The sequence below is a fragment of the Pogoniulus pusillus genome, chromosome 13 (genome assembly GCF_015220805.1).
Source record: "Pogoniulus pusillus isolate bPogPus1 chromosome 13, bPogPus1.pri, whole genome shotgun sequence".
Classification (NCBI taxonomy): domain Eukaryota; kingdom Metazoa; phylum Chordata; class Aves; order Piciformes; family Lybiidae; genus Pogoniulus; species Pogoniulus pusillus.
The window spans coordinates 12,472,727-12,497,797 of NC_087276.1; positions in this window are offsets into that span (position 1 = coordinate 12,472,727).

Here is a 25,071-nt window from a genome sequence, read left to right on the forward strand (position 1 = left end):
TGTTAGGTTCATTGGATCACATTTTGATACAGTCTTGGTGACAGGGGAAGTGCTCTTCCTCTACTATCTTCTCATTTCACTGCCAGAGATGCTAATTTTATGTCCTTATTGCTGCTTATATGCACTGTTTCGGAGGAGTTGATCTGACTAGAGAAGTAGCCAAGAAATAGCTGATAAATAAATAACTATATTGAAACAGTTTAAAATAGAAAGTACAGCAGGAAATTATATATTAAAAAAAGGGCAAGCAAATCTGTTTATAATGAAACCAAATTTCAAATTAATGTACATTACTGCACCTAGGTGTATCTTAAATGTCAAAAACACTTCTGTAAAGTTGAAATATGCAACATGAAGTTGCTACCTTGAAGCAAAGCACTGCAGGGTATTTAGCAGATGGAATGATATTAAAGACCAACATGTGAATTCTACTCTGCCAACTTGGATGGCCAACTTTCTTATCTCCATACTTTGATATCCTCTCAGAGATCCTTAAGAAATGTTTTTTGTCCTGTGTTTGTGCAGTGGGTATCTGCCTAATGTCTGATTTCAGATGTCCAGATGTTAAGGGAGGAAGGTTGCAAAGGAGTTACAGATTTAACTGACACATGACAATGTTATTGGTGTCATTTAGAGAGTACTAGAGAGAATTAGAAAATTATATTGGTACAAAGTGAATAACTGATGTTGTAGTCGGGCCATTGTCCTTTCATTAGGTAGGCAGCAATGTCACTTTGTCTTTGTGACAACAGGTTTTTAAGACATAGAGCAAACGAAACTAAATCATCCTGCACCTTTCAATGTGGAGTTGTGAAGTACCACTGCAGTCACTGCTAACACAAAGATGCTTCACAGTAAATGACAAAGAATTGCTGTGGTATTTTTTAATGCCTCTGAGATGTTTCCTAAGAGGAATAAGAGCAAAAAGCTCTGCAATACTGCTGTAATCTCCATGCAATGTGTTACGTTTCCTTGAGGAGACACAATGATCAGTGGGACAATACAAGATACATTGCTCTTCCACAGCTGTACTCTGAAGGATACCCTAGCTAAGTAGCTTCTGTTTTAAATGCAGCTTTTAAAGGCCTGAAACCATATTCAGTAGGAGTGATAAATCATTTCAAGCTAAAAAATATAATAGTAGTAGTGCTAGTAGTTATGGGTCCAACTGTGCTCTGCTAAATCTGAGAATCCTTCATTGCCTTTGCTTCTAGACAGCTCTTGAAATTCTCAGTTTTAAACTGAGCTGCATCCATGACACAAAACAACCAAAGACAGACAATACAAATAAGATATTCTGTGGAAAAGTGAGTGTTGAATTTTCTGAGATAAGCAAGTAGCAGAAAATCAAGCTGTAGGAAAACAAACAAAGGGCATCTTTAATATTGAAATTGCCCAAATTTTACTAATTTCAAGTGCAGCTGTACTATGTAAACAGGCTGCCCAGAGAGGTTGTGGAGTCTCCTTCTGTGGAGACCTATCAAAACCTGCCGAGATGCATTCCTGTGTGACCTACTCTAGGTAATCCTGTTCTAGGAGGGGAGGTTGGACTTGATCTTTGAATGTCCCTTCCAACCCTTAACATTTCACGGTTCTGTCACAAGTATTTCCTTTAACATATAGCTCTGCAAACACGAGAATGCTGTAATAAATAAATAAACAAGCCCAGCCAGTGAGCACAGATGACACTTAATGTGGTAGTGTATTAAAGCTTACAGTTACTCCTTTTAGACTCTTCCCTGGGGTGCCATGTGTCAGCCTCCTGGAGAAGGAGCTGCAAAGTCTGATTCACTGACGTGCTAGCCAGCATCTGTGCTGGCTTGGATTAGAGATACTGAATCAAAAAGAGTTTGATCTGCCTTACCAGCACTAAGCTGACACGAGGTTATAAAGCTTTAACTTGTTGGCTTTTTTATCCGTCTGTGCTGGATGTTATGAGTCAGCAGTGGTTGGCTTTTTTGCTTTAGGGCTGCTGTTTCCTGGGCAGGGTATGCAGTGTGAAATGGGTTTCGCCATATCTACAACCTGCAGAGGAAGAGTTCTGCATTTCACCTACTCAGCTGAAGGAGAAGTACAGGGATAACTCATAGGTGGGAAAAAAGAGGTAGCTCATCAGGGCACCAGCTGCTTCATGAAGGTTATGTTGGTATATGGGAAAGAGAGCTAATGCTTAAGAGATCCTGCTAATGTAAGTTCCTCTGGATCATTTTATTTTCCAGCAGAAACTATATATTAATTGGGAACCACTGTGTCAGTCCAGCCCTGCAGCCATTCTGTCATCACGCAATGTAGCCTTGGCATAAGAAATGCTCATGAGCAGCTAATGAGCAGAGTGAGAGTACTGAGTCTTTGGAATAGGTTCCCCAAAGAAGCTATGGATGCATCCTCTCTTGGTGTGTTCAAGGCTAGATTATATGAGGCCTTGAGCAGATGAGTCTAGTTTAGAGGCATCTTTGCTCATAGCGAGGCAGTTGGAGTAGATGATCTCTGAGATCACGTCCAGCATAAGCCGTTCTGTGACAAGCAGCTCAAAAGGCATAGGCTGGGTTCTCTGATGCAGGGAAAATGGGTTTGTTATAGTTATTAACACAGCAAATATTGATAGAAACGTACTTGTTTTAAGTACCATTGCTTCATATTCTGTTCTTGCATGTAACTAAACTTCAGTTTGTATGCACATTTATTTCAAAACTTAAACATGTGCTGAGCTTTGCAAAAATGTGGATATGTATTCCTGGATCCCTGGTGGCTTTGACCGCTGCTTGAACTTTCAGACAGGAGTAGAAGTACTGGGGAAAAAAGGAGTTATTTGTGTTCTACTATGAAAATTTATTTTAGTGTAAATAACAGCAAGATTTCTCAGACAAGGAAACATATTAAAGAGGAGGAGTGTTATTTTTGATATTTTAAAATATTAGGTTCACACTGACATTGCTGCCTTCTCTTACATCACTTAAAATGCCACCCAGAAACAGTAAATACGATGTCTGATTGCTTTACAGTCCAGAAAACTACTTCTGTGCTGGTTTGATGATTACCCCAAATCTGGGAAATACATTATCAAAGTTTTAGATTTACAGTAAATGCTAACTGATGATTTTGTGAAATTGACACAGGAGAAACAAGCTGCTGAAGACCCGTATTTCTGGCAGAGAGTATTCTGCTGACGTGGTAGCTATCAAAATACAATCTGGTGCCTATCTTGACAGATACATAACATTTGTGTGACATAGGAAATGTCAGCTTGGGGTTCACAGCCAAGGCACAATTAGCTCACAAGATCAGAAAGCCTGATTTTCTAACCCTTTGTTCCTCAATTAGAAATACACTTTAAAAAGTGGGCTGACTGTAGAATGAATTCCAGGGAAAGACAGCTATGCAGCTATTATTGCTTGTGCCATCATTGGAAACAGTATAGCAATGTGGATGCTGGTGCTTTGCAGAACCCCTCCAAAAGTCTGTGTGCACATAAGGCAGAGGAAGTGCAGAATAGGATCCTGGTGGTTTTGAAGACAGGATACAACATTATAGCCATAAAGTTCAGCTCTGATGAAAATGAAAACTGATTAAGTGAAAAGAGAATTTTCCTGTAGCCAGTGTTGGTGGGGACTAGGGGGATGCATTTACTGTCAGAAGACAAGCCAGAGAGAGCAGGATGTGCCTCTTATTTACATAAGAGTATAAATCGAGGGACTTTCAGGTCATCCATGTTAGTCCTCTCTAATGTATTCTTCCAGGCTTGTGGGTTTTGTTTTCTCCATTAGAAGAGCAGGAAGCCTAAGGAAAAGTAGAGGCCTCCAAATTGGAAAATTTGGGATACCATCACATGTCCTTGGAACACAGTTCTGCCCTTGATGACTTCAGTGAAAGCTGAGTATATGAAAAAAAGTATATGACTACAAATGCTATGTTAGTATAGCAAGGGACAGCTATTGCTATATTTTGAAGAGAAAATAAAATGACATGGCTGTTTCCAGTTAAATAGGTTATTATTTTAGAAGAACAGTGGCCCTTCATTTCTTTGACAAACAAATCAGGTGCAAGCAACAGCAAGTGGATATTTACCTCTGTGACAGCATCAAGAAATCAAGCACGATACATATCAGCGCAGCTTTCTCCTGTGGGTACCTGCTTTTCTGCCTACAAAAAATGAGAAGCAGAAAAGCAAAAACAGTATGAGACTTCCCAATAGGAAATGTTCTAGAGAAGGAAGAAAGGCAGTAATATACCAGTCCACTCTCCGCCCTATAACTGTGTGCTTCCTTCTTTCATAGTTACCTGTGTGGAGGGGTCTGTTTTTTCTTGGCTAATTCTAGAACTCTAAACTCACCTGAGAATGGAAACTCTTACAAACTAAAGAAAAACAGTAGCTCCTTTGGCTAGGAGCAGTCAGTAAGGCACATATTAGCTATGTATCAGGTAATTCTTGACACACTTTTAAGGTTCCTAAATTAAAACCACTCAAAATCTCAAAAAGTAGGTCTAGAATTAATCCAAATATGTCTTTAAATTGCTTAAATAGGGCATCTCAGAGCTATGTATTTTTTCAAACTTTCTTGGCACCATGGACAGAAACATTTGTTCCTCTTAGCAACAGAACCAGACTAAAAGCCCTATGTTTCCCTTCACAGCCAAGGCCTGTCTCATTTCCTCTTTGCTTCTCAGGAAGCTCTTGTTCAAAACATCTAGAGCAGCTGGTATCTCCTACCACAGAGGACTTGCTTACTTGACTGTAGATGTGCCCTTGTTTCAGCTGGAATGAAGTTAATTTTCTTCCTGATAGCTGGTATGGTGCTGAGCTTTGGACTGAGGATGAGAATGTTGATTATATACCAAAGTTTGAGTCATGGCTGAGCAGGGCTTGTGCAGAGTCAAGGACTCTTTAGTTTCTCTTCATACATTGTAAGCAGAGTCTGAGGGGCATAAGTAGCTGGGATGGGACTTCTGACCCTAAATGAGCCAGAGGGGTATACATACCATATGACAACATGCCCAGTATATAAACGAGAAAGTCTTGACCAGGGAGGGTGACTTGCTGCTTGAGGACAGTCTAAGCATTAATCAGTGGGTGGCAAGCATTGTGCATCATTTGTCTTCTCTTGGGTTTTATTTCTCTCTTTCACAATTATTATAATTACTATTATATTTTATTTAGTAATTGAACTGTTCTTATAGCAACCTATGAGTTTAGATATTTTTATTATTATTTTCTTCCCTACCTCCCTACAGGGAGGAGTGAGTGGCTGCATGGTGCTTAGTTGTCAGCTGGGATTAAACCACGACAAGATGACAGAGACATAATCAGCTTTTTGTTTTCCCTTTTTTTTCCCCCTCTACAGTAACAGAGGTATGATTTAGTGAACTTTCAATTGCACAGGGAAATGTAGACTGTTGTAATGTGCCATATGCCTTTAAAAAAAAAAAGTGCATTTTGTGTTGTTTTTCTGTGATAATCCTTTGTGGTGCCAGGAGCTGTGATGAGAGGGCTGTTTGATGGTTCTGTTTCAGCTTTTGATTCAGTCCTATAAATGACGATGCATGTGTTTGAGAGAGGTCTCTACTGACCTGGAAATGCAGAATCTCTATCATAGTCCACAGTGTATTGGAGTGACATAGTTCACTGTGAAACAATGGTCTGTCATCTAGGTGTAGATGGTAGGTAAGGTAAATGGAAGTGTGACCAGAAGGAATTCAGGTGTAGGTCTGATGTAATTAACCAATGTAATTGGTATGCATGAGTAGTAAAGGATGTGATCTGAAGACTATCTGTAGATTGCCATGTGAATAGAACTGGAAGTGTATATAAGAAAATTAAGTTGTGCAAATAAATGTTTTCATGAGGGAAGAGCCTTCTGAAGTCCATGCCTGCTGTTGCCCCAACCAAATGCTACAACAGTGAACTTTATGAGAGACATATCTTAGTTAGCACATAGTTTACTTCTACGCACAAAGAAATAAACATATATTAATTATATCTTCTATCTGTCAAAGCATTTCTGTCCCAGCTTCAGTTGCTGTCTTGAAGTCCAAAAGCTTGAAATGTTAAGAATTGAACTCTAACCTTGTAATATCAGTAAATCACACTGAAGTAATCAAGGTTACTAATAGACTGTATTCAGTGTGAACAGTAACAATGGAGCATCACCCACTCAAGAAATTGGACTTTTTAGAATGGTGCACCCAAATTATCACTCGTGTCAGTATGGATCAGGTGTGACTTCAATTAAGTCAGGATTACATCTGCAGCAATTGCCATGAGAGAAGAGGTCTGCTTTATTTACTTCTGCAGCAATTAAATGTTCGAAGCAAGTATTTTAGACTATGTATGCTCTAGCAGTGTTTTAAATAGAAGGCCTGAGAATCGTTGCTTTTACTCTGTATAGGATGTTTTCAATGATGCATGTATTTTCCTAGTGTCATATATGTTTCTCCATATAGAAACACAAAACAAAACATTATGATCATCAAACCAGTTGCTCCAAAATGTGGCTGCTCCTTGTATTTGTTTGTATGTAAACATACATTGTGCAAGCCAGATAAGAATAACAAACATTGGTAGTAAGCCTAATATGAAAGCAGTTACTAATTTACCATAAAAATTAGTCTCTCTCTCTCTCAGTGGAAAGACAGATATTGCAAACTCTTGAGGGAACACAGCCATATTACAGGAAAATTCAAACTGTTTTTTACCAGTGGTTAATATTCAAGCACCTCCTCCTCCTCCCAGCTCAAGATCTGTGTATCCTGAGTCAATCAGGAAAGCCAAGAGACCTGTATGGATAAGTGAAGAGCTTCTGGAAAAACTCATATGGAAGGACAAAGAATAGGACTGACCACTTGGGAAGGATATAGGAACATTCCAGAGTATATAGGGATGTGACAAGGAACTCTTGAATTAAATCTGGCAAAGGATGTGAAAAGTAACAAAAGCTTCTTCAAGTACATCAGCAGGCAAGGGAACACCAGGCAAAATATGGAGCTGCTGCTGAATGAGGTGGGTGACCTGGCAAAAAGGGATACAGAGAAGGCAGATTTACTGAAAGCTTTCTTAGCTTCACACTTTAGTGCTCTGGCCAGCCCTCAGTCCCTGGAGGTATCTGTGTAAGTCTAGAAGAAGTAAGACTTTCTGTTGGTTGAGGAAGATCAAGTTAGGTATCACTTAAAGTATGGGTCCTGATAGGATGCATCTGTGAGAGCTGGCAGAGGCCATCTTTGAAAGGTCCTGGAGAGCATGCAGGTGCCTGAGGACTGGAGGAAAACAAATGTCACTTTAGTCTTCAAAAGAAACTACAGTCCAGAAAGCCTCATTTCCATCCTGGAAAGATGATGGAACAGTTAATTTTAGGTGCCTTCTCAAAGCATGCAGAGGAAATGAAAGTTGTAAGAAATAGTTGACATGGATTCACCAAGGGCAAATCATGTCTGATTAATCTGGTAGCTTTCCACAAGGGCATGACTGGATGGATAGGTGAGGGAAGGACAGTGGACATTGTCTACCTTGACTTCAGCAAGGTTTATGACGCTGTCTCTTGCAGCATCCTCATAGGCAAGCTTAAGAAGTATGAGTTAGATGAATGGATAGTGGGCTAGATTGAAAGCTGGCTGAAGGATACAGCTCAGAGGACTGTGGTCAGTGGCACAGAGTCTAACTGGAGGTCTACAGCAGGTAGTGTTTCCCAGGGGTCAGTACTGAGTCCAGTCTTGTTCAATATCTTCATCAACAACCTGGATGAAGGGCTGGAGTGTTTGGGGATGACAAAACTGGGAGGAGTGGCTGACACACCAGAAGGCTATGCTGCCATCCAGTGAGGCCTGGACAAGCTGAAGAGCTGGGCAGAGGGTACACTTGCTTTTGCTGAGTTTCATAAGGTTAGAGTACTGCACCTGGGGAGGAATAACTCTGTGCCAGCACAAGTTAGGGGCTGACCTGCTGGAAAGCAGTTCTGTGGAGAAAGGCCTGAGAGTGCTAGTGGACTGCCCAGTCTTTTTCAGTGGTGTACAGAACAGGACAAGATGTAACAGGCACAAGACTGAACATAGGCAGTTCCATCTAAACCTTTGAGTGAAAGTGGTAGAGTGTCCGTCTTGAGGCATTCAAGACATTGTCCTTCACAACCTGCTCCAGGTGAAGCTGCTCTGGCGGGACTGTTGCACTACATGATCTCCAGAGATCCCTTCCAACCTCTACCGCTCTGTGATTTTAATACAGTGTTTTGATCAGGGGAAAGGGAAGCCAATGACCCCAGTGCATTTACATATATATACACAGACTTGAATTTTGACTTTCAGCTCTTTTTTCTCTTTATGCACAAGTTGTGATCTATTTAATTTCATTAGGTCAATACTGTTGTCCTCCTCCTGTTTGTTGTGTGGTGGGATCCTCTAACAACTACTACATGCTGACTCTAGAAAGATAAATTTGCTCCTGGAAGGCAGGATGTTCGCAGACCAGTGTGAGACTGCTGAAATAGAGGCTGCAGACTGTACAGATTCACTTCTAAAGAGCTGCATGTGAGACCAAAAAACATGTGATACCTGCACTTAACTGTTAAGCACTTCCCTGGCTTTGTCAGTGCTGAAACAGAAAGCAGAAACAACAGAGACCAATATCTATTCTTATGTCTAGTGAACCCGAGGGTGTTGTTTTAGTGGGAAAAGAATAAACTGGTTTTGTTTCCAACAGTTTAAAGTTCAGAACTCTACATAATAAGGTGACATAATAACCTTTCCTTATTTGACTTGCCTGGTTTCATGCAACATTGCTTTTAAAATGAATATTGACCTTTAATAGCTATGGGAACAGCTATCAGTATGCAGAAGGTTAAATAAAGCAATACAAGAGTGTAGCTGATGAGTAACCATGATGTCCCAGTAAATAAAACCCAGAGCAGTATTTTCTGCTGGCGCTTGTTCCTCAGCACTCTGACCTTGATATGAGATACAGCAGCTGTATGCTGGCCTATATATTATCCATTGTTCTTGTGTGCACTTTGGAACACTTGTCTCAGAAAAGAGACACTTCTAAAATTATTATTATTATTAATTTAAAAAAAATGTTTCCCCTGAGGCTTAAGTTCTCCAGAGTTATACTGAAAATTACATCATGTAATCAGATCCTGCTATACAGGACCTGGCTCATGAGTGTGGTAGGTTTGAGAAATTACTCTTCAAATAAAATTAGCTCTTAAACTGCTACAATGAGGGCACAGCAGATAAAACTGAGTGACCAGGCATTGAAATTGTGTGAGCAAATGTGGAAATGGGAAGCATCTACATGTGGGAAAGAAATGTTACCTTGCTTTATCTCTGTGTATGTGTTAGCTAAATCCTGCTGCTCCTCAGCCTCCTTCCTGGATCCATGCAGAGGTCTCCGAAGAGGAAAGCAAGCAGGAAGGTAGTTTACCCCAAAATCACACCAGGCACCTGCCATTTCAGTTGGGCTTCTTGCCTAGGAAGGGGCTGTCTAGTGGGATAAGCAAAACTTTGCAGCATGAGTCTTGTTTTAGGATGGAATATGTCTGACAGTGTTTGGAGCTGAGCTCTCTCCACTGGTGTGCTAACTATAGGAGCATTCAAACCTTATATTCACTGTTCCACACCATGCAGCCATTTTCTTCCTTACTGCTTGCAAAGAGAATGATCTAGCGTTGCTGTAAGTCGTTGGTTGTCCTTCTCTTGCCTTCAGGATGTATTTGTTGGGGTTTATACTGTCTGATCCAAAACTGATTTGCCCTGGTGAGAATATTTGCCATTAATGAAACAGGATTTGCATATTTACCAAAAACTGTAAGTAGAGGTTTCTAATCTGATTTTGAAGAATAATGACAGTTTAAGAAAGGCCTTCTTTTTTTCTTTTTAATGCTAATGCAGCAAGGCAGAGTAAAAACAAGGATCATCTCAGTACTCTGTATCCATGGGCTGTATTGTTTGGTGACTCTGCTTGTGATTTGAATCATACTCTGAATCAACCTATCCTTGATTTTTGCTTCATATCAGGTCCCAGTCCATGATAAAAGTGCACTGCTTCTTTTCATGATCCTGCTGACAGTTATGAGAGTAGTTTAGAGCTGCTCTAGCAAGGATGCTTTACTGAAGGAGTCTCTTTCTGTGGGAAGTTTCAACAGCAGCTGAAGGCAGAATGTCCTTATGTGGCTGCCCAGGATAAAGGCAAGGATGTTGCTGTGCCAAACACGTACGGGAATTAGTGCAAAAAAAAACCTCCATTGCATGGATATTTTTGAAAATGTATGAAAAATATATGTGCAGTCTGTCACCTTTCCAGACAGAGTGCCAGTGTACTGAGGAGTTCTGGGCTTTTGTCTTCTGTGGAACATCATAAATTAGAACAGCAAAGGCAAAATAAGAGAAAAAAAGGAAAGATGATAAAGAGATAGAAAAGAAGGGGGAGAAGGCTGATTTTTTTTTGTTCATCTTAGTCTCATAAGTGCCCCAGTTCATAAAACTAAGCGTCTGTCTTCTCTTTTCTCAAGGCTGCACTGTGCTCTTCCTTGGCAGGGAGTATCAGGCACTTTGCTAAGGGTTCAACTATGTGCAGCTAAATTGAGTTTTCCTTCCTGTTGATTTTAATCTTGTTTCAGTCATGGTACATGTTAATCACATTGTGACTACTGTGCTAGATCTTGGCATGCTCTGTATATGAGGAAATTCTGCTGGAGATGGCTCTCATGTAGTTGATTTTCACAGTCTGGGATTTTTGTTGTTGTTCTGCAAGACCATGGAACAGTTGGTGTGGAATGTGGAAACTTGCTCAGAAATTCTAGTAGTGAAGTTAATACTTACAGAAAACATCCTGCTGACAAGGTTGCCCAGTCCTTTTTCAGTAGAGAAGACTTTAATTTCTTTATAAACTATGTCCAATGCCTTCAACTTTCATAGAAGGTGTTTGCTATTTGACTGGAAGCCCTTCAGTTCACAAAGAAATAGTCATCACAGTTCCTTCTCCTGTGTATTCTGGTTAAGTGGGTTATAAGCTACCACATCTTGCTTTCTCTGATGCATTCTTGTATTCTCTGAGAAAATTATTATATCTAGCCTAATTAATATATGAATATGAAACACTCTGAAGAGCTAAAACTGAATTTTGCCAAAGCAGGAGCTGTAACATTGTATGCTGTGTAAAGTCACAGCTTGAAGGGGAGCTACTGGACTCCTGCCCCACCCATATGAAGAGAGACTGAGAACCCTGGGGCTGTTTAGTCTGGAGAAGAGAAGACTGAGAGGGGATCTGATCAATGTATTCAAATATTTGAGGGGTGGATGGGGCCAATATCCTTTCAGTGGTCAGCAAGGAGCAAAGGCTACAAATTGGAACATAGACAGTTTCACCTCAGTATGAGGAGAAACTTTACAGTGAGTGTGACAGAGCACTGGAACAAGCTGCCCAGAGAGGTTGTGGAGTTTCCTTCTCTGGACACTTTCAAAACCCATGTGGATGCATTCTTGTGTGAACTACCTTAAGGGATCCTACCTTGGCAGGGAGGCTTGACTTGATGATCTCTGGAGGTCTTTTCCAACCTCTAAAGTTCTGTGGTTCTGTGATATGCTTCAAGCCCAGTGTACCTGGCCTCAACAATATGACAGCTGTGAGACTCCAGTGGCGATGATTGAACTGAAGGAAGTAGGTAGGGAAATAGCATGAGCTGATTGTTGATTTTGCCTGAGTAGGCAAAAATGGGCTTACGCATATCCTGGCTTGCCCAGGCATGTTTTTCTGCTCTCCCTCCTTCTGTTATGGGGGGAAGCAACATTGAGAAAGAGGACAAAGAACCTGGAGCCACTGAGTCTAAGGACTCTGGCCTGCCCAGACTTGTTTACATCCTGTGGTAAACAAGGTACACACTCTTGGCTTGTGCCTGCCTTGTGCAAGGACTACGCTTCTCCCAAATTTGGGTAAAGCAAGCCTCTGGTTTCACCTAATATGGGCAAGCTTGGATAACTGCCATTCTGATGGGCTATTCTGTGTACAAAGGCACATTAATCTCGCAATAATTATCCCTCCATAACACAGATTTTAATAGAAATCAAGATATTGTAAGCCCGAAGTCAATGGAGCTATCATCATGCCTTCAAAAGTTAGAAATTACTGGATTTATCATCTCCCATTGAGCCTCAAGTCTTTCCCCAGCATTTCTGATCCAGTTTTTATCTGTCCAATGGTGTCTTGTGCCTGTGTGCTACTTGTAGTAGAGAAGTTGCACATAGAAACAGAGGAGGGAAGATTTCTTGGGCCTCTCTAATTCTGGCGTGTGCTAGCTTTCAATTGGGTGACTTTGCTGCGTCCTTTAATGTCGCTATTTTTGTATGTGTGTGTATATAAATTAAAAATAGCTCTATGGAAATGACTTTAAAACCCTGGAGTATCTAATAGCAAGCAATTCCTTTCCATAAAAATTTTATAACAACTTTATAAAATGTAATCAACAGAGAATTGTGCCCCCGCTTTTGAATTCTTTAGGTGGTTTTAAAAATAATATTTTAAGGATGTTGGAAATGGCAGCATGAAGTGTTTCTTTCCTGTTAAACAGCTACTAAAATAAATGATTCCAACTGTATTAAAAATATGAAAAGCCCAGCACTGTTACTTACACTTGAGCTGTGTGAAACCACCTTCATTTGATGGGATAATTGCTTTGGCATATATAAACATAATTTATTTTACTGAGATTTTAAGGATTAGACACCAAAGTTCTTAGAAATGAGGTCCTAATGATGCAATGTTTTACTATGCTTACAGTCAAAGATGTTCATCTCAAGTCAGTTTATGAGAAATACTAGAGTTTTACTTTTCTTTTGGTGTAACATTTTTACTTTCAGCAAGCAGAAAATGCTATAGTAGAGGCTGAACAGAAACAATCTGTGAAGAAATACTTTTGAAAATAGCATTAAAAAAATCTAGCAATTGTAAAAGGATGATAGATTGTAGAATATAGTTTAAAATTCTACCTAGATAGTAGACAAAATACCAAATCTGTTGCAATTGAATAAAACTTGATTTAAAGAATTTCACATAATCACTGGAGATAGTAACAAAAGTCAACAGTTTTTAATAGTTTTAGGAAAATTAGGATATATTCCTCCAACAAGTATTTTTGTAGGGAAATTGTAGGTGAGGGTATTTTTGAGATATTGAAAGTTGAAAGATACCATCCAATTTGAATTTCTTTATCTTGAAGCTTAAAAGTAGTGGTCAGAATAAAAATAAGTGTTAAACATATTTGGGCTCCAAAGTAATGTTTGGCAAACAAATTTTTTTTTTTTGCTAAAGTTTCTTTATTAGGTTCATGTGTCACAATCACAGAATGTTAGGGGTTGGAAGGGACCTCCAGAGATCAAGTCCAACCTCCTTGCCAGACCAGGATCACCTAGGGTAGGCCATATAGGAACACATCCAGGCAGATTTTGAAAGGCTTCAGAGAAGGAAACTCTACAACCTCTCTGGGCAGCCTGTTCCAGTGCTGCAGCACCCTCACTGTAAAGAAATGTCTCCTTGTGTTGAGATGGTGCCTCATGTGCTCTAGCTAGTATCTATTGTTCTTTGTGGTATCACTGGGCACTACCAAAAATAGACTGCACCTTTCTCTTGACACTCACCCCTCAGATATTTATAGATGTTGATAAGATCCTCTCTCAGCCCCAGGTCTCTCAGCCACTCTTCCTAAGAGAGATGTTCAAGTCCTGCAATCATCCTTGTATCTCTCCATTGAACTCTCTCCAGCAGATTCCTGTCTCTCTTGAATTGAGAGGTGCCCAAAACTGGACACAGTGTTCCAGATGTAGTCTCACTATGACAGAGTAGAGTGGGAGGAGAACCTCCCTATGCCTGCTGCCCTCACTTCTCTAGTACACCTCAGGATGCCATTTGCCCTCTTGGCCACAAGGGCACATTGCTGTCTCACGGATAACTCACTGTCCGCTAGGACTCCAAGGTCTTCCTCCATGGAGCTGCTTTCCAGCAGGATGACCCCTAGTCTGTACTGAGTGGACAAGAGTATATCATCTTTGTCAGGCAGAGCAGTTGGGTAGAAAAAATCCTGGAATTGCACTCCCCAGTCTTCGTGGAGAGGCACAGGGTAAATCTACAATAAAACAGATTCGCGCAGCTCTGATGTTTGATTTTATGGTGTGTTGCAAAAATCACGTGAACAATATTCTTAAAGAGGACATAACATAAACATAACCAGTACAAATAGTCTTCCATAATACACTATTTTATTTCCCTTTATGTGTACAACTTTCTTGCTTTCATAATACAAACCCTATGAGGGAGGTTGTAGTCAGGTGGGGAGTGGCCTCTTCTCCCAGGCAACCAGCAATAGAACAAGGGGACACAATCTCAAGTTGTGCCAGGGGAAGTATAGGCTGGATGTTAGGAGGAAGTTCTTCACAGAGAGAGTGATTTGCTGTTGGAATGGGCTGCCCAGGGAGGTGGTGGAGTCATCATCCCTGGAGGTGTCCAAGAAAAGCCTGGATGAGGCACTTAGTGCCATGGTCTAATTGACTGGATAGGTCTGGGTGATAGGTTGAACTGGATGATCTTGGAGGTCTCTTCCAGCCTGGTTGATTCTATGATTCTATGATAAGGTGCATATTGGTAAATAACGAATTTTAATGAATGGATGCTAATTACTGTAGATCAAAATAAGCCTCTGAAAGTTGAGACCTAGATTTTAAGTGGAACTTGTTGGTGTTAATATGAGGTCAATTTTAGGTAATATTCCTTGTGCAGCTCAACTTTACAGTATTTTTAACATTCCAGTCCTGCCAACCATTGCTACCTTAATTCTCTGATCTCTGCGGATGATTCAAACATTCTGTGTATCGGAGATGGGTTAGAAAAATATGTTCAGCAGTTTTGACCTTTTTAGGGTTTATCAGGAAATGCCTTACTCAGGGTCATAAAGCAATAATTGAACATCAAGATTAAACTGATACTTGGTCCTCTTTTTATTCTCTGGGAAGTGAAATTGTGCTTTGCTGGCAGGACAACATGGACTCCACATGATTCAATATGAATCTCATTGGAGATCTTTATTGTTGATTATGACCCTGTTTATATAGTGCTTCAAGTTGCAGTTTTCCAAGGCCTTTTCCTCAAAGTTTGTTCCCTGTCTGTTAATCCTCATTGCTGTCTATAGCTACCTGAAAGGACATTATGGAGAGGTTGGTGCTGCTCTCTTCTCAGTGGTAATTAGTGAACGAGAGTGAATGGTCTCAGGGTGCCACTGGATAGGTTTAGACTGGACATTAGAGAAAAAAATTTCACAGCAAGAGTGGTCAGGCATTGGAGTGAGCTGCCCAAGAAGGTGTTTGAGTCCTCAACCATGAATGTATTTAAAAGTCATTTGGATGTGGTGACTGGGGATATGGTTTAGGGTGAACCCTGTAGAGTACAGTTGTTGGTTGGATTTGGTGATCCTGAGGGTCTCTTCCAACCTGATTGCTTCTGTGATTCTTTGATTCTGTAGTATAAGTATCTGATTAACTGGTCCTGCCTAACTCCCCCAAGGTATAAAATAGGATGGGCTTATCTATGGTTTTTTGTTTGTTTGATTTGGTTTAATTCTGATGTTTGCTTGTGGGTGGCAAAGGCTTCTTCCAACTCACATCCCAACAGATTGGTGTCCTGTCACTGATATCAGCAAGATCAGAATTGTGCTACAGCTGTCCTTGGCCCTTATTATCAGCCCAAAAATAACATCAGCACAATCTAGTGGTGCCAAGATTGTAGCAAGCTGTAATGACATATGTTTTGTTGGGAAATTGATGCTGTGACTCTGAATGAGAAAGATAATAACAGTAGTTTGGATGGTGCTGCTGGTGGTTGCACAATAGAGAAGTGCTGTTCCATGTCCTTCAGAACTCCCTGGGTATATAACTAACTTGTCACTGTTGGGATGTTGGTTTTCATTTAGAAATCTTCTTATGAAATGCAAAACTGGTATGAGTGTTTGTAAATACAATCTAGGCCAGTTCCCAATGGGCATCATCACAAATCCAAATCACAGTGACAGACCTGGTACAGATAGGAACCTTATTTAGAATAACGTTTCCATTTATGACGGCAGAGACTGAAAAACCTGTGTGTTGCTTAAGACCAATATATAAATATTAAACATCACTACAGGTCTTCTGCTGCCCTGAAAAGACATGAAGTAGAGAGAATGCATTCAAAGTCTTGCATTGACTCAACAGTCAGTGAAGACTGGCTATTCATTTGTTGTGTGTCTTAAAGAAGATTACCTGTCTGGCTTGCTCAATGTAGTTCTGAGTTCATTCTGTGCATTCTATTCGGTGTGAATGAGCAGAGCTTCTATTCTAACTTGAGATAAGTCTTCTTGAGCTCTACCTTTTATTTGTTGCTTGAAAACCCAGGAAAATATTCACAAGACTTCCTACTTGCAGGTACATTTACTGCATGTCTCCTTACTGTACAGGGCAGAGACATTTGTTATTGCTCACCAAACCAGTGTTATTTATACCAGCTAACACCTCTCTGACAGGGCATGGAAGCTTATAGTCTGCTTAAAAGCCACATGCCATTCTGTGTGTCAGAAGTTAAGAGGGAAAAAAGCAGACGAATTTTACTTCAGAGAGTATTTAAAGAATAATATGTCACAGAGCTAGTATATCTTGCCTACCATCCCTCTCTTGGATTGTTTTAGTGGCTGTCTCTAGCCCTCTACTAGCTGTGCCACATTTTTATGGCTTATCATAATCATAAAAATGTGTCTATTACCTCTATCCAGAATTTACAGGGTATATTTAAGGATGATGCATAAAAAACAGAAGCGGGTGAGTTCATTTTACAAATAATGTAAAAACCATTTTTATTGTGTTGTGACAAGTATTTGTCATGCAAAAGAGCCTCCTGAAAGCTATGGCTTGCCGCTTACACAGCCCCAAAGCTATACTAGACACCTCCAGGCACCCCCAAGGGAGAGCAATCCCTGGGCTGGGTACAGCCAGAAGTACAAATTTACAAATTTAGTGTAGTCACTTCCAATAGGACAACTCAATGACCTGCTATCTAAATAATCTTTAGGCTTTATTTTGGTTTTGTTTTGATGGTGGTTTTTGTTTGTTTGAATTTTTTTTTTTTCTGCATTTTGTGCTTCTTGCTAGTTCCAAAATCCATTATAAGGTCATTGAGAAGAAGAGGGCTGCCACTTTACTCTGCTCTAGTGAGACCTTACCTGGAGTGCTGCATCCAATTCTGGAGCTTTTGCTATAGGAAAGACATGGACCTAGTGGAGCAGGTCCACAGGAGTGCCATGGAAGTGATCAGTCTGTTGGAGCACCTCTGCTACAATGGCAGGCTGAAGGAGCTGGGATTGTTCAGCCTGGAGAAGAAGAGTCTCTGGAGAGACCTAATAGTGGCCTTCCAGTACCTGGGGGAAGCCTGTAGGAGAGAGACTATTTACAGAGGCCTGTGGTGACAGGTTAAGTGCAATGGCTTCAAAATAGAGAAGAACAGATTTAGATTAGATGTTAGGAAGAGGCTCTTTACTTGTGAGGGTAGTGGAACACTTGAACAGGTTGTACAAGGAGGTAGTTGGGGCCCCTTGCCTGGAGATATTCAAGGTGAGGCTTGACAAGTCTTTGGGCAACCTGATCTAGTTGAGGATGTCATTGCTGAGTGCATGGGCGTTGGACTAGTTGACCTTTGGAGGTCCCTTCCAACCCAGACCATTCTATGACTTTCTAATCAAGTATTGACAACACCAGAAAAATCACTTGTATTCCACAATTAATGAACTTTGTAAGGATTTTAGAAACTATCTTAAAAAAAAAAAAGATATTGTGAATTAATTCTGCTTAAGTAGCGATTAGCTGAAATTGGCTCTTTGTATACTGAGTCTTAGGACGAATTTCAGGAGGAGAAAGAAGCTGGATAAAGTAGACCAACCAGATTAGCAAGAATCTGTGTGGCTTTCAATCATTACCTCTGTGTAACTCTTGCAGAAAATACATTAATGAAACCCAGGAACTTTATGATCTAGCAGAGATATGTACTAGAGGAAAGAATAACAAGGAGACCCTCTGGGACCCCGCCCTCTGCTGTATCTTTTGCCTAAGCATACTTTGCCTCCTTGGTGCAGCTAAGTCTTGTCTTTCATAAGCAGCAAAAAAATAACTTATTAGTCAAGTGAAGAATGTTTCAGATATGTGTGGTTTTTTCCTCTGTAAGAAACAAACTTTTAAAAGAATTTATGCTGAGTCACAAAATAGAGTGTGCAAGAAATGAGTAAACTCAGAGAGAAGAGAAATGCCTCATTAGCAGTTGTTCTCCTTCCCTTTTACTGCACAAAAGGAAACATTATAGATGTGATGCAGATGGGGGTCATAAAATCCCCAAACCAGGATGCTGGCCTGAGATTCATCAGATTTGTGCTGCATAAATTCTCAAAGAATGCTTGGTGTGGGAAATGATCTTTCTAGACATAATGTTTTATTTTCAGCCAAACTATTGATACAGAATGAAATGAAGTTGAGGATATTGCATCAGGATCATAATTCTATTTCTAAAGCTGCCAGATTTTTAATAGGAGCATATCTGAAAGACAAGTTACAGAGTTACTATGCACAAATCCATGGCTCTCTTCCAAGGCAGATTACTTCTCCCAACATTTGTTTCTTTCTTCTCATATAATGTAACAACAAAGCATTAATCATGCAAATATCAATATTTAATGATTATGTTGTTAATGCCTGCAAAGCACTTTAGAGATAAAAAGTGCTCTATAAATCTAAATGTAGGGTATTTACTCTTTGCCTTATCTTAGTTGGATAGAGAAGAGCTAAAACTAGTTCATGTTATCTGGAAAAGCAGGTGCTTGATACTGCTGATACAGGGTATGAAATACCCACTCCAAACTTAACAAGCTCTTTTCACATCAGACTTCTCTGGAAGTTCAAACCATAGAAACATTTGTATGGTAATCAGTGTACAGCTCAAACCTCAAAATATACTAATTATGTTAAAACTGGGATTGGGAACATTTGGCCAGCTAATTAAAATGTCATAACTGGTGCTGCAGATTCCATTGTTACTTCATGCAATTATATAAATGAAGATTTACTGCCTAATGAGGGACTGATGAAAGAGGATGGGTGTAGAAAAGAAAGAAATAAGTCAAGTTCATTTTTTTCTGCATGTTAGCATTGCTAAAAGAAAGTTCAGTGTGGTCCTTTTTAAGTGACGGGTAAGTTACAGAGACTTTTCCTTCACCACCTGCTTTTTGCCCAAGAGTTTCTTTTGGACAGGTCAGCAGAAGTAAAATAGCAACTTATGAAGCAGTTGCTGAATAATTAAAAAGCTTGTGTATGTGAGTACTTGACTGAGCCTGGCCATAAGGAATCACTGGGAGAGATAAGCATCTCCAAACAAAAAATCTTCTTTCCTCCAAGTCTCACTTGATTGTTGTATTTTCTGTGTCGATGTGTTATGGGAACTATTTGCTGTCTACAACTACCTGAAGGGAGGCCATGGCCAAGTGGGATTGGTCTCTTCTCTCAGGCAACCAGCAACAGAACAAGGGGGCACAGTCTCAAGTTGTGCCGGGGGAGGTATAGAGTGGATGTTAGGAGGAAGTTCTTCACCCAGAGAGTGATTTGTCATTGGAATGGGCTGCCCAGGGAGGTGATGGAGTCATCATCACTTAGTGCCATGGTCTAGTTGATTGGACAGGGCTGGGTGATAGGTTGGACTGGATGATCTTGGAGGTCTCTTTCAACCTGGTTGATTCTATGATTCTATTTAACTAAGAGATGAAACACAGCAAAAGTTGTTCCTGTAGGTGTGTTTTTTGGCAGTGTAATTCTCAGTTGTCTGCTGGCACACAGCATTTTTTACAGCCATTAGAACATCAGGGGAGAAAATATCCAGCTCATATTTCAGTGAGAAGGTCAATTTGGCAGGACTGTAGATTTACCTCTCTAGAGGACCTCTTCAAAACTCTCCACAGAAAAACCTTTCCCTGTTGTTCTAGTTTGGGCCACAGGCGTACCCAGTTCTGGAGAACAGAATCAGCTCTTACCTCTTTTCAGGAGTGAGAACGAGGATACTGCACATTGATTGGAAGTTTTAAAGAGAATTTTGTTTTACAAGAGCATATATACAAAAGGCAATCAGGTAGAGTAGGTATAAAATCCACTGGGCCCAAACTGGACTTCTGGAATCCTCCACCCCTTCCACCCTCAGTCAGCCTAAGGGTAGGCCAAAACCTCCTGCCCCAGCTGGGTCTACAAGGGCTCAGTGGCTCATCTTGCTGCCTGCCAACTCCCCCATGAACCAGGGTAAGAGCGTGTGTTGCTTGGACAAGGGGAAGCAAGAGAAGCAGGGAGGAGAAGGGGCAGAGATCAAGTTGGGTGCTGCCTTTTAAGCTGTGATACCAGAAAAGGAACAGAATAACACTATTACGATATCCTGGGATGAGCAGATCCATCCCCTCATTGTTTAAGGGGGACTAGGATTCCTCCATCTACCACACCTACTTACAAATAAGTATCACAACCTACTACGCAGAGTACTCGAGCACCTTTGAGTTTATGCATCTATCTCCCCAGTTCTTCTGAAAGGTTTGCTGAGAACATATGGATGTGCTTCAATAGAGGCTTGTCGAAATTGGCTGTGTGTGCCATGGCCCTGCTCCATATAGTGGGCTTGCTTAAGGATAGTGCAAAGGCCATTTGGACAGGGTTTTCAGACATACTTGCTTGGTCTAAAGCCTAACAAAGCACGGTCGAACATGATGGGAGGGAAAGTTACAACCAAAAATAGGATCTGATATCTCAAAATCAAAACTGGTAGGGTGGGAACGTCTGAACACTACAGAATACAGGAAGGGAGGGGGAAAAAATGTAGTTCAGTAAGAGAAGACCAGGGCTGTCCTGGAAAGGTGGAGGGCAGGGTGCCTCTTGTGGTGTTGCTGATAGTGAGCTCAAGCTGTGGCTCCATGGAGAAGAGAGCTGATGCCTGGTAGTGGAGTCTGGTACAGCCCACTGCCACCTTCAGAGCAAGCCTGTGCATATTAGGTCACAGAAGTGTGACAGCACACAACTGTGCTCTGGCAAGCAGACAGAGTATTTAGTTAAATCTGTCATGAGTTAAAGCACAGATTTTGTTTTATATATATATTGTCTCCAAAGTGTGATTGGGGAAAAAATGATCATAATTTGATGAAACCATGTTGAGATTCATTTCAACCTGACAAATAAAGGAGCATGAGTAGAGAAAGCAGGCAAGATATTTTAAGTTTATTTAAACTAGATTAAAAATAGGGTCTGAAGTTTGCTGAGTGCCATGATTTTCTTGTGGTTTGGAGACATATATAACAGCTACGTTCTCCCTGAAGTCTGCCTGAAGACCAGCTAGGATAGTGGGGAAAGCCTGTCAGACACCTAAGTGCAGCCAGCTCACAGTCCTGCTGAAGACAGTGGTGAAGAAGACCCCCAACCAAACAGAGCTCTCCCCAGCTTGAGTAGGTGTAGCACTGCAGGATGCTGATTAGTGTCTGCTTGGACCAAGGGCTGATTGCAGCTGGTTATAATTAGCTTCATGCTCAGAACTGGGTGCTCTGGGTGTAGGAGGGAAAACAATTACCAAGAATGCAGGAGGCTGCTATTTAAATTTATTTACATAATTTTGCTACCATTTTCTTAAAATATTTTTGTGCAATTGAGGAACTCTTTCCTGAGTTGTTCTTTGCTGGAGCTATCTTGACAATTCTACTGCAAAGTTAGCTTTCAAGGAAAAATGAAAGGGCTTCCTGTGTGACACTAGGCTAGTGGAGGTCAGAGCCATTCCCTGGAGGCAAGTGGAGGTAGCATGGTGTAGAGTTTTAAGGCTTATTGGAATATTGAAATAAGAGAAATTGGTACTTTCCTGAAAGTTCAGTGCAGAATCTAATTAAATTAGATCATTGATTGTGAAAGAATAATAAAGATGAGTTCTATATTATTCATTGGTTTGCTAAGAGGTATAAAAAGCCAATATATAAACAATTCTTTCTTCTTTGCTCTTGGGCACTGAGTCTGTTTGCTGCTCCTTCACTCCACTAATCTCTTCCACTAATCGTGACTGACTGGATAACATGTGAACTTTGCTGATTGTTTTCTCTCTGGGAGACAGAGGGTGGTGTTGGTCCTTTCTGGGCTTTTTCTCTGTCTGGGGACTGGTTAAGATTGGATTTCTGTATTTCTGAATTATATATAATTGTAAATATATGGAAATATATTTTGTATATATGCTTGTAAATTTACCTTGGTGTAAAATATAGCTTTATTTTACTTCCAAGCCATCTGAGCTGATGTGGTAAATTTCAGCTGGGAGAGGGCAAAGTGCCCAACCTGCCATGCATGGCCTTTTCTGTGTGACTTTTCCTGAGTGCTAGCCTGAGCAATGCCAGCCTATGTGTTTCTCTGCCAGTGTTTCCTCATCCAACTTGAGTATTCCCCATGCCATAAAACAATTTCCTTCTGCACTAGGACAACTTTGAGAAATGTCTTTGATTTTTGAGAAGTTTGGGCCCTGTGGGAAAGAAGGTTTGTCATCTGGTTACATTGAAAAAGAGAAGAAAAGAAGGCAGCAGCACTAACGAGGTGTGTGGCACCAATCAGCAATTAAAAATCCAACAACTTTCTTTCAGATTTCTACTCAAAGTTATGAATAATTTGTCTCATCTTTTAAACACTAACTGCATAAGCATGATCAAAACAGCACATCCCCTTGTCTTCTCTGATGCTTGTTTGACTAAAGCAGCAATGTGCTATGCAGTGCCTGTGTTTGGAGACATTAAACTTGATGGCTTTGCTTCATTCAGAGCTCTTATTTTTAAAAATATCTTTGTTGTGATTTTTAGCAGACAATACTTCTGAATCAGCACTGAGAGAAAAGTCAATTTTATAAGGGAAAGGGTTTCATTAGAAGCTGGCACTGGCCAACATGTAAAATTAGGAGAGTTTGGGTGTGGGAGCAGAGAAAAAGATTTACCTTTTGTTCATTGGAGAATGTGCTGTTATGGACAAAGGAGGACACGTTTGGGATTCAGTGCAGGCTCAGGGTTAGAAACACTTTTCTAATCAGAAGCATACAGGTGAAAGACATGCTTTGTGTCTTTTATGCCTACCATCAGAACAGATTCAGGTGCATGCATAATGCATGAGGCAAGTACCAGAACTGATGCAGAATAATCCATAAAATATGAAGCCGATGCTATGAATAATTAAACCACAAACACACTCAGAAACACCTGCATGCAGCTAATAGGATGGGTTGGACTTGGCCTATAAAGTGATAGAAACACAAAATTAAAACTCTCCCTCCTCCCACTTGGGTGTACTGTGTGCTGAGCATGATGCAAGGCACAGCTGCTGGGGTACCCCTCTGGATGTCCAGACACCTGTTTGGGAAGGGACTGGATGCTGTGACTTTCTCTGCTACTGCTGCAGAGAGGCCATGGTATCTGTTTTCTTCAGAGAGAAATTACCAGCATGTTTCCTTGTTATAATATTGAAAAGGCTGAACTTTCAGCTTTCTGGTGAGTAAATGCCAGTTTTGTTTAGAGACAGGGAAGAAAGATGAAATATTTAGCTTCTATCAATAATGTACCCTCTAAGTAACAGTGCTTACATCGACACATAATCTGTGACAAACTTACACAGATCCCCTGATGCATCTGAGTGAAGCTCAAAAGTTTTTCTAACTTGTAGGCAACAAATAACTTCTGAAGTTCCTTTTGGAGGAGAAAGAAGGACAAGATCTGAGATAACTTATCAGCAGGAGAGAAGGTTGTATAAATTATTACTGCTTGTATGCTAACCCACTCAAGTGGTGTTAGTATTCTTACCTGATGACTTCATGATCTCAGTGGAGATCTTGAGTCTGCTACTCTAGACATTGATCACAGACCAGATGAAAACACCCTTGTCCTAAAACATTTGTTTTAGAGAGGACAAATGATGGGATCTTTTCTGAAGTTAAATGGTCAAGCTGAGTAAAGCTAGGGAAAATGTAAAGATTAATTGGAGAAATTGATTACATTTTTACCTGAAACAGGGAAGAAAAGCTGCTGATGTTTTAGGGAGCTTCCAAAATGCATTTTAACATATATCTTTGTTAGAGAGGTTTGAATAATGGAAAATGTTCTCTGGGATGTGGGTTTTTTTTCCTGTGACTTTGCATGTACCGAACTTCACTGTACTGGATTTTATACTGCTACTCTTAGGAAGGAGTTCTAGCTGCATGCACAGCAATCTTGGATCTTTGTTATTTAAAACATCCTCTTCGATTTGATGCGTTGGATCCCAAGGAAATTCTACCTGTACTTTTACATTGCGTAGAGAGACTACATGTTACTGAAAACAGAGCTTTAAAGCTTACAGAATAACAATGCTCTTGCTGAATCACAGGGAAAATATGGGCTGCATGCTCAAGGGATTTGGTGGATATGGTATTGATGAAACAAGAGAAGGTGGACTCATGTCTTTGAGTCTGAATCAGCAAAAGAGACAAAGCTCTGAGTCCAACAAAACCAATCCTTATATGTCATCCAAACTGTTACTCTCTGTGTAGAAGAGGACCAGTTTTCCTGTGCTTTCAAAACTATGAATCAATTTTTGGTTTTGCCATAGACTCACTGTCTAACACTGATGCAGCTGCTTACGTTCTCTGTTCTCAACTGCTGGACTCGAAGTGTGTTCCTATTCAAATCAGCCTATAGGCATTAGACAAAAGGAAGTAATTTTTTCAGTTAATACTAGAACTAGGGCAACAGCCCCCTTTGGAAAATACTGCCTTTATGAAAAGAATACTGAGATGAGCCTGACAGAGCACAAAATGATGATGTGTGATTCTCTAGATTATTTTAGCAGATGATTTTGCAGAATCGGAAGTTCTGAAAAACTTTCTGTGTCTCATATCTTGAGTCAGGCATCAACAAATCAACATTTGAACTTGTTTTTTGAGGTTAGAGTAAATGCTGAAATATTTTGCCCTAATGTAATGCTGAGAAATAGCCAATGACACGTTCTTTCCTTGCATCTATAAGTCAT